The sequence below is a fragment of the Talpa occidentalis genome, unplaced genomic scaffold (assembly GCF_014898055.3).
Source record: "Talpa occidentalis isolate TD23 unplaced genomic scaffold, MPIMG_talOcc4v2.1 talOcc4.15, whole genome shotgun sequence".
Classification (NCBI taxonomy): Eukaryota; Metazoa; Chordata; class Mammalia; order Eulipotyphla; family Talpidae; genus Talpa; species Talpa occidentalis.
The window spans coordinates 43,684,343-43,698,878 of NW_023601543.1; the positions used below are offsets into that span (position 1 = coordinate 43,684,343).

A 14,536-nucleotide genomic window follows, 5' to 3' on the forward strand; every position below is an offset into this window, starting at 1 on the left:
TTTATTTATTTACTTATTCATTTATTTATTTATTCAAGCACTGGGTACAGTCAGAAGCGCGGGAGGGTGAGAGAATTCACCAGAGTCAGAGCGGGGAGCAGAGCAGGCAGAAGGACCAAAGTACTGCTGAGGGAGCAGCGGGCGGCAGGAGAGGTCTGCGCGCCATGTGGGACCCTCCTCCGGTGGCCGGGGAGCAGCCGGGGATCGAACCGGTGCTGCAGAGGCTGTGGGCAGCCTCACAACCCAGCACTCAACCGCTGCACCACCGGGGAGTCCCAAGACAGAAAGACTCTTTAGGAGACCATTATTAGAGATAAGATTGATTGTTGCATAAGCAGGTATCTGCCACCTTCCTTGCTCAGTGGAAAATTTTGCCCAGCATGGCAAAGAAAAGCTCAAGCCAGGATCTTAAAGCTCATCCAGTGATATTTTAATGTTGGGGGTAAAAGCAAAGCTATGGTCTAATTCATTCTTTTGCTTTGGTGTTCTCTTTAAAATATATAACATAGTTTATGAATATTAAATTTCATGAAATAGTTCTCTATTATCCTACATAGGTATATATGGAGTAATAAGGCTGAGCCTAATAACCAGGGCAGTAGGCATTGTATGCAAAAAGTTCTTGAAAGTCATGTAGAAATGTTGGGATGTGATGTGGTAGAAAATGAGGGACTGCGCAGATGACCTTACATGGGTGAATGGTCTGTGTAGCGAGGACTTAAGGCGTTCTCTCTCTCAGCTCTTTTGGAGACTATAAATGATGGCAGAGACCTAAGCTTCTGACTTGGTCAACTATAAATATGAAATATATCTTATTAAAATAGTCTAACTTAGTAACAAAAAATGCTGCCAAGTTTCCGAAAACTAAGCTCATAAAGTGTCCTCTTGCAAGTTAAGAAGTTTTGAAGCTTGCTAACTTTTGTCATGGTAATGGGAATTTTGTCTTGCCTAGAAAATACTGCCAGCTCCTAGAGACCTTTCTCTGGCACTCTAAGTCATAGGAGTCTAAAGTAAATACAGTTCTTGAGGGAGAGTATGTGTCCTTAAGTCACCCTTTTCTCAATCTTTTTAAGCTCTGGATTTAGCCTGTAGGGACAACTCATTCAGCTACCTTTCTTTTTTTTCAGGACACTCAAGTTTTGCCTGCTGTCCAGGTTTTCAAATGTCTTTGTCATCTGGTTGGTTCCCTATATTGAGAAGACTTAGCCAAGTTTTCAGTCTGTGTATCCCTGCCCTGTCCTCAGGAATAGTGAGTATCAAAAAACCACTGGTCTCCACTAACAGCCATACTACACCTTGGCAAGAGGATGAATCTTAGTATAAATTTCAGATACCCAAGACCTGAGGCTTCTCTCTTGATTTCTCTCTCTATTCCCTCCCCCATCTCTCTCTCCATTCTCTCTCTCTCACTCTGTCTCTCAAACATACTTTTTGTGGTTTGTTGTTCAGTACCAATCACATATTTGGCAATGGACAAAAATATAAAATTCCTGCTCTCGTCTATTCACACTACTAACCTTCTAATTCAGTACTCTCTGCATAAGATCCTAGCAACCTCTCCCAATGTTCCATTCCAACCAATATGCTTTTATTGTTTCCCTGGAGAGCTCTGGAGCCTCACCAAAGTCTACTTTGTAACTATTCCAAAAGTTGGCATCTGAAAGCTAAAGGGAGAAGAGACAGAAGGTGTTAAGTGGGAGCTGGGCCCTTGCAACAGAATTGTAGGAGGCAGTGGGAATAGTAGAAGGAGCATTGGCCTGAATTCCTCATTTTGGACTTAGTTCCCTTTAACTAACAATTGTTCAGCCTTTACATATAATATTTCTCACACACTTGTGTGCCTTTTAGAGTAAAGCTTGTGGTGCATATCTGTGTCATCTGATAGTATCTAGCACATGGCTGATGTTCAGTTCAGTCACCAAGACCCTCACTGTGCTGTACCCTCCCTTCCCTTTCTTCTCTATATCCTAAAATCAAGTCTTATTTCTAGTTTCTTAGCTTTGAGTCACTGGATATGTTTCTTAACCTCTTTGATTCTGAACTTGTTTTACCTTACATAAAAGTGAGATAATATCTGCTTCATAGTTTTATTGCACAGACCAAATAAAATAACATATGAAATATAACCTATAAAATGCTGTGAAAATATAAAACTTTCTTATCAGATTAGTCAATAAATGTCAAAAAGCATGAAATTTTATTACATCTGTAAACCATACTTCCAACTAGATTATGCTTTATAGTTCCAAGACTATCTTTAGACTCAGGTTGTTTAGGCTCAGCTCATTTGCACACTTTGATTAAAATTAACATTGGGGAAAAAAACCCAGCCTTTATCTGTGTTTGATACAAAGGCCAATCTCAATTATATCACTTGAACATAGTTAAATTCATTTTCCTTTATTATTTTGGTGAAATTCCCACAAGAATACCTAAGAGTAATTAGAACAAACTGGCTCTGGTAGAGGAAGTGCATTAATGGCAATTAGTAAAATATAACAAACTTAGAAGAAGGAAGACCTTGCTTATGTTAGGACCTTCAGTATGTCAAGCACTATTAAGTAAAGTTGCTGAGGTATGGTGGACACAGATTAATGGAAATCCTTGAAAGCCTGGTAAAGGAGACTGGATTTGGTATAGGTGATGATGACTCGTACTGAGCTCTTGAGCTAGGAAATCAGTGAAAAGAGTATGTTAGGAAGCAACATGCCAGGTAGAGAAAGTCACCTGCTACCAAAAACCCTTTATTAGCCTCCATGGTGGGACATAGTGCTAAGCATGGAGAAGGACTATGAAAACAAGATATGGCCAAAGAAAAGAGAACAGTAAGAACAATGGGAATCAGAAGGTCAGGTTACATCTTATTCAATCAATCAGAGCTCTGGCATCATAGATGATTTTAGTGAACAAAAAAACATGCCTATCACTTAGAAATAAATAGTTAACATCAAATGGTTAGTTTACAAGCTTAAAATGTACTTTATTTTTCTCACTTATGAAACAGCAATACTAATTCCTACCTACTTCACAGGGTTTTTGTAAGGGTTAAGTGCAAGTCAATATAAAGCTTCTCGTCCACTGTAAGTAATGGATAAATGTTAGTGCCCCTAACGTTAGACATCATGAAGTGATAATTCAGCTTAGTGTTGGGACTTACTTTCATCCATCTAAAAAGGTAGCAAAAGTTTTCTAATGTGTATAATTCAACCTGGCTCCATCAGCACTACCTTAACTGTAGCTTGGGATTCAGTTCACACATTTGACTACAGTTGGGTTAAGGTTACATTTGAGGAGTGGTCCGCAGCTAGTAAATGCAATGTTTAACTGAAACCATGCAAAGCTGGAGGATGTTACAATTTGTAGGTCCTTACCCATGCACTCACATTTGCAAGACACAACTCAGGTTCAGTGTATAACAACAACAGGGTTTATTAGCAAAGGTAAAATTGAGAAGTAGTAGAATTTCTAAGGTCACAGATGGCCAGCTGTCCTACCTCAGTTACTGTCCACAGTGTCCAGTAGTCCCAACCAAAAGCTGCTCATGCAAGATGGCATGGCCCCTTCAACAGGAGACTGGAGCTGGTGTCACACTGATAAGTAGTGGAACAAGAGCCAACTCACAGTGTCAGCAGGAGGTGGTCAACAGCACCACAGCAGTGCAGCAAAGATCCAAAGACTGGGCCGTACAGTGTCAGATGCAACAGCACCAGGAGGTGGTGCCACAGGCAGGGGTGGCAGTCAAAAGATTGTGTCAGAAGCAGTGGACAGCTCTAGAGGTAGCGGGGCACAGACAAGCATTGCCAGTCAGATCAGCAGTGTTAGCGCCAGTTACCAGGTGGCAATGTGGAGGATCAGGCACCAGTGTTACAGCTCTATAGAGGCACCAGGCACAGGCCAGTGGTACATAGCTCTTAGAGATGCCAGACACAGGCCAATAGCAGACAACTCTTTTAGAGGTGGTGCTAGAGGACCAAGCCCCAGAGTATAGCTCTTTCAGAGATGCCAGGCATAGGTCAGCAGCACCATTCGGTCAAGCTGGAGGCAAGAAGCACAGTGGTCAGGCAGCAGTTCCAAGCAGAGATCAGATGGGAAGGTCTCATGATGAATGAAGGTCTTGATGAATGAGTGTCTGACGAGAGTCTCCCAATCAATCAGTGAAGCCAGCTACTGCCCTGGCTTACAGTCACTTCATAATGCCTGCCTTTCAAATAAGATTGGTCCATTTTTAAAACTGCTACCATTTCCAAGACTTCATTGGTTCCAGTGTGAACTCAAACCTAATTAGTCTGTTTACAAAACTGTACGGTCTTTATTTTTTTTTAAATATTTATTTATTTATACATACAAGCACTGGGTACAGTCAGAAGCGCGGGAGGGTGAGAGAATTCACCAGAGCCAGAGCGGGGAGCAGAGCAGGCTGACTGAAGTACACTGCTGAGGGGGCAGCAGGCGGCAGGAGAGGTGCTGCGCACCATGTGGACCCTCCTCCGGTGGCCGGGGAGCAGCCGGGGATCGAACCGGCGCTACAGAGGCTGAGGGCAGCTTCGCAACCCAGCGCTCAACTGCTGCGCCACCGGGAAGGCCCAAAACCGTACAGTCCTTAAAACCAGAACCCCACCAGCACATGAAACCTGACTTAGACAGAGGTCAGGTAGTCTCACACTGGCAGTGGGCCACACAGTGGCACTGGGCAGGCAAGCTCTGCTGCATCTGAATGGCACATCTCCAAAACCCATGCATTTTTTCAAAACCCAAACTTGGCCCCACAAGGGTTGGCCATCAACCAAGCCTGCACTGGGTGTTGTGGTAGGCTCAGGGTGGCCCTCCAGCAGAACTAGCCATGCCCTACCAAGGTGGGCCTCAGTGGGATCCAGGAGGGGGATGGCTTTTCTTGCATAACTTGTCCTGAAAAATATATTTTTAACCTTAAAAATTTGACTTGTTGTCATATAAGGTAAACCTCCTGCTCTCTAGGATTAATATGAGCCCTCTCCTAAGGGTAATGTGAATCCAGGTTAACTGGTGAAAACTACATCCCTGCATGTTCCCATGACCCTTGACTATGATATAACTTCACTTGGCAAAGCTCAGAAAGGAATATACCATGAGAGACGTAGATGGCGAAAGCTGTTTATTGCCGTTCACTTGCAAGCACTGTGTATGCCACCTGTTCATGCACACTAGATATATGAACGACCTTCATTTACCTGGAGTACATAGAGAAATGTTAGCATGCGCTTATATTTGGTGTAATTCCCTTTCTGCTTGAATGGGTTTCCTTCTCTGTTCAGCAGGGCCAGGATCTTGTCTAAGGGAGTGCAAAGGCCAGTGGGCCTTTTCAGAGTAAAGTACTCTGTACATCTTGCCCCTCCTTGCACTGATTACTTTTATGGTTAAATAAAGAACTAAAGTACAAGTACATTGTACACAAATACCAAAGAAATTGCATAGATGCAATTAAGTGTTCGGAGAGCATTTGCTTAAAGGTACCACATAATTCTCCACAGTAATTTAGCAGGTAATACAATGCTGAGCCTACTGTGGCCACTCCATTAAAATAGAATTTAGCCACAATATTGCCTTATCATTCCAAGGTTTCTTGGTGACAACTGTTTGGGCAATTGCAGAGATTTTTAGTTGGTGTCAGCAACTTAGAGCTGCCTCACTGGGGTAACAGGATTGAGCCCTAGCATGTTCTACCTGGGGGCAGGGATAAGAAATAGCAACAGACTTTGTCATATTGGCCCAGCTGAAAATTTTTCAGTTTTCCATACCAATTAATTGGAAAACTCCAGCTACTTAGTTTCAGTTCTTCATATTTTAAGAACCCAATATTGCTTCTTTGGTAGAGCAAGCTTAGTAGTGAGCAAGCATTAGCAAAATGACAGCTTATTCTGTGATGCATTTGCAAATGATAAGATGCCTTTTAGCAGATAGTCTTAGTAGGGGTTCTAAATTATTCTAAATTGTTAATCACTCAATCACATTTTGGACACTGTCTTGTAACACTGGCTTTCATCATTTCAAGGCCAAGCATCCTGGTAGAAACCACAAATTCAGGCAAATTTGTGGGGGATGTGGGGATGGGAATGTTAGATCTGAATGTGGTACAGTTGTTTCAGAAATGTAAATATGTGAGCAGGAGAGGTAAAGAATTGCACAGAACTACTTAAGACAAGAAAATTAGGGAAATTGTTGGAATAAAAATGAAAAGGGGCTAGTAAGGGATGAGGCCAGAAGAAGGAACTGAAGAAAACATAGATTAGGATATCAGTCTTCTTTCTTCCCCAAAGATATGTTCATAATATCAAGATGATGCTGCTTGCTCATAGTCCATAAGTAGGCCTACAGTGGGATTCATTTGATGTAAGTATGTAATAAGATTTTTATCTAGGTATATAATGAAAGCTAATTGTCTTTGGAACTGGTGAAAATGCAAAATGGTTAAGTGTGCACGTTTTCTTTTTCTTCATCCTCTACCCCTGATGGCAGATGTTAGGAAGCATTTTTCTGTACCTCTCTCTACTGTGACTTCTAAGCTAACTATTTCTTCATACTTGCTTGTATCTTTAAATAGCTTTAAATGGAGCTCCATCCTTTGGACCCTACTGGTCTCTAGAGTTCAGAGGAAAATTGGGTTAGATTAAAGAGGTAACCAGATAAGGGAAGAGAGAGCAATGCCATTGCATTCATCTTATTAGCCTATTAAGGAAAAGTACCTTAACTACTCAAAAGCTACAACCATGTTTTTACATGAACTATTGTCTCATTTCTTCACTAAGAATATTTCAAGTTTATATGACAATGTACTTACGTACCTTATAGTCAAAACTGGCTACTATAAGGATCTGATTTGTTTCAAGGCAGCTGATGACCTATTAAGCACACTTATTTATTTATTTCACTTGAGCCCATAACAGCTCTCTTAAATAGAAATGGCAGCGATATTAATATATTTTACACACTAATAAAGATACAGTCATAACTAGAATTCAGAGCCTCTGACTCCTTAGTCCAGCAGTCCTCTACAGTCCTGACTCTCATGATTTTATCCTGAATTGACTAGTATAAAGTAGCACTTCAGTCATGTCACTACTCTGTGACTCTGTCACTACTCTGTACATTTAAAAATGTAGTGAACAAAGGATACCATTCACAACTTCAGGGCCCAACCAGCCCCAACTCAACATTTATTTATTTATTTATCATCTGGCCATTCGTTTTCTCATCTGTAGAACTGATGGTACTTATTTTCCCGACTCACAGTGTGGTGATTTTCAAATGTAATGTTGAATATGATAGTTTTACTAAACTGTAAAATCCTCTATAGTACTGTTACCACATTCACTTAATTCCTTAATTTTAATTAAAACTGGGAGTGGAAAAATAATATATATGACTTTTTCCTAGATAACACGTGTGTGTGTTTGATAAGATTGACCTAATAAAAATACTTTGAATAAATACTTGATTTCAGATGTTCATCAGATTCAGAACCTACTGCAACCTCTTCTTCTTTACTTTCAAAGGATGTTTTATATGTAGAGTTCAATTTGATTGTCTAGAGAAGCATGTTACTTAATTGAAGTTGCCATATAGGTCTTGGGAGTAAGTCTGTCCACTTATATGGTCCCACCAATGACTGAACCCTGGCCTTCAGCCCCGGCATCTCAGAAGTCTGTGATGAATGGCAGATTTTGTACTTTGGAGTGACTCAGTGTTACATTTGAATGCTCATTTCCCTCCTACTAGCTAGATGGACCAGAAAGAGTTGCTTAACTTCTTCTGAATTTCAGTTTCTTTATATATTGACCAAATAATAATACCTATGTCATAAAGCTGTTGTTTGAATTAAAATAACAAATGTATTTCAAGTACTTGGTAGAATATCACTCAGCAATTTTAGTCTACTTCCCTTGCCATACTGTGGACTTAAGGGGTAGCCACATGAACTTACAGATGGATCAGAATAGAATACCCCTACCCCTGGAGAAAGTCTTTGTGTATGAGTCTATATTTTAGGAATGGTAAGGGTTACCAATGTTTTATCTGCATATTAATAACAGCATTATTATATTATTATGTATTATTATATATTACTTATTACTATATAATATGCACATATATAGCAAAGATGTAATCTTTAATGGCTGTATTTAGTTAAGTAACAGATTAGAAAGTACAGATTTAATCTGTGTTTGCTCCTAGAATTTCATTGCCATCTGATAAATTTTTCCTACCTAAAAGGTATAATTGTGGCTTGGTTCCTCCTCTCTCACTATATATACATCACAACCATCCTCACAAGAACTAGCTGCCTTTTCAAAATCTAAGAGACTCGGTCTAAGAGGGCATCAGAAGAGGTTCCTTGCTTTGCTCCCAAGAAGATCATCTAACAGTTAACCAAAGGGACACTGTGGCTCAGGGAGAAACTGGAATACCTCTTGAACATCAGAGAACATCACAGACTGCACTAGAAGCAACATGGAGGAGACTGATGTTTCACCAAATAATTGTGGAGAGAAACACGTGGTGGCTGAGGACCCACGCAGGAATCATAGACTGTGGGGCTGCCACTCATCCGGGGGCCCTGAGGAAGGGAGAGATAAACAGTGTGGCAGTACATACACATAGCTGAGGGGAAATATGGAGGTTGTCCCCACAGACCAGGTCACCACCAAACAAAAGAACAAATTTAATGAGCTGGACTACACTCCCCTGCCCCAAACTCTGGTTTGAGCTCATGAAGCACAGTGACAGCACAAAGATTGCATAGTCTTTAGTCTGGAACACCAGAGAGGAGGGATATCAGTGGTGACACAAACACAAGCCAGCCCTCCCTTCCCAGTACATTCACATAAGCAGCTGCACTCCTCCAGGTACCCTCCACCCTATGACTCACAAACTGCAAAACCAGGTATTAACCTAAAGATGCCAGCAAAGGCAAACAAAAACTAAGATCACAGAGCCATATGCTGGAAAAGTAGAAGTAATTCACCTCTAAGTTACTGCTACAGATATTCTTCAAAAAACTAGGAAACTCTAAAATAGCAAAGTTGGCAGAAAAAAAAAATATAACATATGGCTCATTGAGACCTCAAGGGAATATGACATCACAAAGAGAGTAAAACTCCTGAGAATACAACCACAAAAGCATGAAAAATTCTTGTCAGATAGAGTTCAAAACTGTCATAATAAAGAAAATCGAACAGATGGAAAAACACAGAAAAGTCAGTGATACAAGAAGAACTCAGAAGAGCTAATCAAAGAGATACAACAAAATTCAAAAAAAAAGTGAATGACCTGAGAAATAATAATTAATGTAGATAAAATAGAAATGAAAACTTTTAAATGGGCAGCTATTTAGACACATACAGCCTTCAGAAACTGAATCAGGAAGAAATAGGAAACCTGAACAGAACAACAACAAAAAAAGGAAATTGACACAGGAGTTAAAATTTTTCCTAATAAAGCAGAAGTCCAGAAAGAGATTATTTTACCAGTGAGTTCTGCCAAACTTTCAAATATAAACTAATATCTATCCTTCTCAAATCTGTCCAGATTTATGAAGAGAATTCTCCTAAACATATTTTATGAGGACAACATTACAATGATGTCAAAGCAGACAAGGACATCACGAAAAAGAAAATTAAAGATCTATATAAAATTATAGGCCTGATCTCTCTAATGAGCACTGATGCAAAAATCCACAATAAAATTTTAGCTAACAGAATCCAACAATGTATCCATAAGATAATTCACCACGACCAAGTAGGATTTATTCCAGGGACACAAGGGTGGTTCAACATCCAAAAATCAATCAATGTAATCTAACACATAAATAAAAAGAAATATAAAAACCATATGATAATATCAATAGATGCTGAGAAAGCTTTCGAAAAAGTACAACACCCATTTATGATAAAGGCCCTTCAAATTCTCAGGATACAAGGAACATACCTTAACATCATAAAGACCATATATGACAAGCCCATAGCCAATATCATTCTCAATGGCGAAAAGTTAAAAGCATTTCCATTAAAATCTGGAATAAGTCAAGGATGTCCACTCTCACCACTGCTTTTCAATATAATACTGGAAGTCCTAGCCAGAGCAGTAAGACATGAGAAAGACATACAAGGAATCCAAATAGGGAAGGAAGAAATTACATTATCACTATTCACAGATGATATGATAATATACATAAAGAACCCCAAAAACTCCACAGAAAAAGTAATCAAACTAATCAATCAGTTCAGTAAAGTAGCAGGATACAAAATCGACACGCAGAAATCAGGAGCCTTCCTATACACAAACAACAAATCTGAAAAAGAAGAAGTCAAGAAAACCATCCCTTTTATTACTGAAACAAAAGAAATCAAATACTTGGGAATAAACCTAACAAAAGAGCTAAAGGACCTATACAAAGGAAACTAAAATACTGTTAAAAGAAATAGAAGAAGACACAAAGAAATGGAAAGACATCCCCTGCTCATGGATTGGAAGAATTAACATTATCAAAATGGCCATCCTACCAAAAGCAACTTACAGATTCAATGCTATTCCAATAAAAATTTCAATGACATTCTTCAAAGAAATATAACAAATATTGATGAAATTGGTATGGAGCCACCAAAAACCCCGACTAGCCAAAGCTCTCCTGAAAAAAAAAAAAAAAGAAGGAATGGAGGTATCACACTTCCAGAGTTCAAACTATACTACAAAGCCATAATAATCAAACCTGAATGGTATTGGAATAAGAACAGACAGGCCAATGGAATCGAATAGAAAATCCAGAAATAAACTCACAGATTTACGGTCAACTAATCTTTGACAAAGGAACAAAGAATATGCATTGGGGCAAAGAAAGTTTGTTCAATAAATGGTGCTGGGAAAACTGGGTCGCTACATGCAAAAGAATGAAGCTTGACTACTACCTAACACCATGTACAAAGACCAACTCAAAATGGATTAAAGAACTAGACATAAGACCTGAAACCATAAAATACATAGAAGGAAATATAAGCAAAACACTACCTGACATACACTTCAGTAACATCTTTAAAGACACATCACCCAAAGCAGTGATAGTGAAGGCAAAGATAAACAGCTGGGACTACATCAAATTAAAGAGCTTCTGTAGAAGAAAAGAGACGGTAACCAAAACAAACAGACACCCCACCGACTAGGAGAACATTTTTGCACACAGCACTAATAATAAAGGACTGATCACAAATATCTACAAAGAGCTGATGAGACTCAACAAAAACAAAGAAAATAATCTATCAAGAAATGGGCAGAAGAGCTAAAAAGAAACTTCTCCAAAGAGGAAATGCAAATGGCCAACAGGCATATGAAAAAATGTTCAACATCACTTGTAATCAGGGAAATGCAAATCAAAGCTACAATGAGATACCATCTTACAGCAGTGAGAATGGCACATATTAAAAAAACTAGCAACAACAAATGTTGGCGAGGATGTGGAGAAAAAGGAACTCTCTTGCACTGCTGGTGGGAGTACAAATTGGTCCAACCACTATGGAAAGCTGTATGGAGATTCCTCAACCTGCTAAAGATGGAGCTTCCATATGATCCAGCAATTCTACTCCTAGGTATTTATCCAAAGGATACAGAATCATTATTCAAAAGGACACCTGCACCCCTATGTTTATAGCAGCACTATTTACAATAGCTAAGCTATGGAAACAGCCCAAATTCCCAAAAAAAGATGACTGGATCAAGAAGATGTGGTACATATACCATGGAATATTATTCAGCAGTCAAAAAGGATAAACTCGTGCAATTTGCAGCATCATGGTTGGAGCTGGAAGGGATCATGCTCAGCAAAATAAGCCAGAAAGAAAAAGAAAAATACCAGATGGTCTCACTCATAGAAGGAATTTAGAAAACCTAAATAAGGGACCAGGAAAAAGACTAATTATAATAAAGAAAAAAATCAAAATCAATAAGCAAATATAAACATACTACGGGGGGGAAGGAGGGAATAGGATGAAAACAAGGAAGGTGGGAATTATATGGGGACTATCACCAAGAGGAAAATGCATACATTGTGCAAAAATGAAAAATTATGTAAAAAATATATAAAAGTAAAATAATAATAATAAAAAAATTTTAAAAATTATAGGCCTGATGTATACAGATGAAAAAATCTTCAATAAAATCCTAGCAACCCTGGGGCCTCCCTGGTGGCTCAGCGGGTTGAACGCAGCACTGTGAAGCTGTCTGCAGCCTCTGTAGTGCCGGTTCGATACCCAGCCAGCCAGGAAGAATCCCACATGGCGAGGCAGACCTCTCCTGTCGTGCCCACTGCTCCCCTCAGCAGTGTATTTCAGTCATCTGCGTGTTCTTCCCCCCGCTCTCTGGTGAATCCTCTCACCCTCCCACGACTCTGGCCTGTACCCCTGCTGTTGTATAAATAAAAGGAAATTTAAAAAATTCTAGCAACCCAAGTTCAACAATATATAAAAAGCATCATGCATCAAGATATATTAGGATTTATTCCTAGGCTGCAAGGATGGTTCAAAATACAAAAATCAATCAATATAATTCACCATATCAACTAAAGGAAAGACAAAATTCATATTGATAGATACAGAAAGGCATTTGACAAGATTCAGCATCCATTGGTGATTTTAAAAATTGTATTAAAATGGGGATACAAGGAACATACCACAACATAATAAAGGCCATATATGACAAATTGACAACTAACATCAGGCTTCATGGTGAAAAATGGAAAGTTTTCCCTCTAAGATCAGGTATGACATGCATGTCCATTCTCACCACTGCTATGCAACATAATATTGGAAGACTGAAGTGTCAGCTCCTAAACCAATATACAAAAGTCTAGCACATACCAATATGCAAAGAAAGAATTCAAGGAAACAATCCAATTTACAGTGACGTTAAAAAGTGTTAAATGCCTAGGAATAAGACTAAAGAGGTGAAAGACCTGTTCAATTAAAACATAAGACATTGCATGCTATTCCAATAAAAATTTCAATGTCATTCTTCAAAGAAATAGAACAATTATTGATGAAATTCATATGGAATCACCAAAAACCCCGAAAAGCCAAACCTCTCCTGAAAAAAAAGAAGGGAATGGAGGCATCACACTCCCAGACTTCAAACTATACTACAAAGCCATAATCATCAAAACTGCATGGTATTGGAACAAGAACAGACAGGCCAATGGAATCGAATAGAAAATCCAGAAATAAACCCACAGATTTATGGTCAACTAATCTTTGACAAAGGAACAAAGAATATGCATTGGGGCAAAGAAAGTTTGTTCAATAAATGGTGCTGGGAAAACTGGGTCGCTACATGCAAAAGAATGAAGCTTGACTACTACCTAACACCATGTACAAAGACCAGCTCAAAATGGATTAAAGAACTAGACATAAGACCTGAAACCATAAAATACATAGAAGGAAATACAGGCGAAACACTACATGATATGCACATCAAAGACATCTTTACAGACACATCACCCAAAGCAGTGATAGTGAAGGCAAAGATAAACAGCTGGGACTACATCAAATTAAAGAGCTTCTGCACAGCAAAAGAGACAATAACCAAAACAAAGAGAAACTCCACCGACTAGGAGAACATTTTTGCACACAACACTAATAATAAAGGACTGATCACAAAAATCTACAAAGAGCTGATGAGACTCAACAAAAACAAAGAAAACAATCCAGTCCAAAAATAGGCAGAAGAGCTAAAAAGAAACTTCTCCAAAGAGGAAATGCAAATGGCCAACAGGCATATGAAAAAATGTTCAACATCACTTGTAATCAGGGAAATGTAAATCAAAACTACAATGAGATACCATCTTACAGCAGTGAGAATGGCACATATTAAAAAAACTAGCAACAACAAATGTTGGCGAGGTTGTGGAGAAAAGGAACTCTCCTGCACTGTTGGTGGGAGTGCAAACTGGTCCAACCACTATGGAGAGCTGTGTGGAGATTTCTTGACCTACTAAACATAGAGCTTCCATATGATCCAGCAATTCTACTCCTAGGTATTTACCCAAAGAACACAGAAACATCAATTTCCAAAGAGCACCTGTACCCCTATGTTCATAGCAGCACTGTTTACAATAGCTAAGCTTTGGAAACAACCCAAATGCCCAAAAATAGATGACTGGATCAAGAAGATGTGCATTGTACATATACACATGGAATATTACTCAGCATTCAAAAAAGATAAACGCATGCAATTTGCAGCAACATGAATGGAGCTGGAAGGGATCGTGCTCAGCGAAATAAGCCAGAAAGAAAAAGAAAAATACCATATAGTCTCACTCATAGCAGGAATCTAGAAAACTTAAATAAGGGACCAGGAAAAAGAATAACTATAAGAAAGAAAATATCAAAATCAGCAAACATCTATGAACCAGAGAGACTCTATGGGGGAGTGGGTGGCGGGGAAAGGAGGGCTTGGGGTCAAAATAAGGGGGTTGTAATTGTATGGGGAATATAAAAATAAAATTTAAATTAAAAAAAGA

General features: G+C 39.0%; 1 protein-coding gene across 3 annotated transcripts in view; it reads left to right on the top strand.

Annotated features, from left to right (window-relative positions):
• The window catches only part of NEXMIF (neurite extension and migration factor), a 118,025-nt gene that overhangs the window by 67,532 nt on the left and 35,957 nt on the right, over positions 1–14,536 (top strand). For 2 of the 3 annotated variants that reach the window (XM_037512243.2, XM_054695667.1), the window contains exon 2: positions 1,128–1,249. The exons of the other annotated variant lie outside the window; for it this stretch is intronic. The gene's annotated coding sequence lies outside the window, so the exon portion shown is untranslated. The remainder of the gene's footprint in view (positions 1–1,127; positions 1,250–14,536) is intronic. 3 annotated transcript variants of the gene reach the window in all.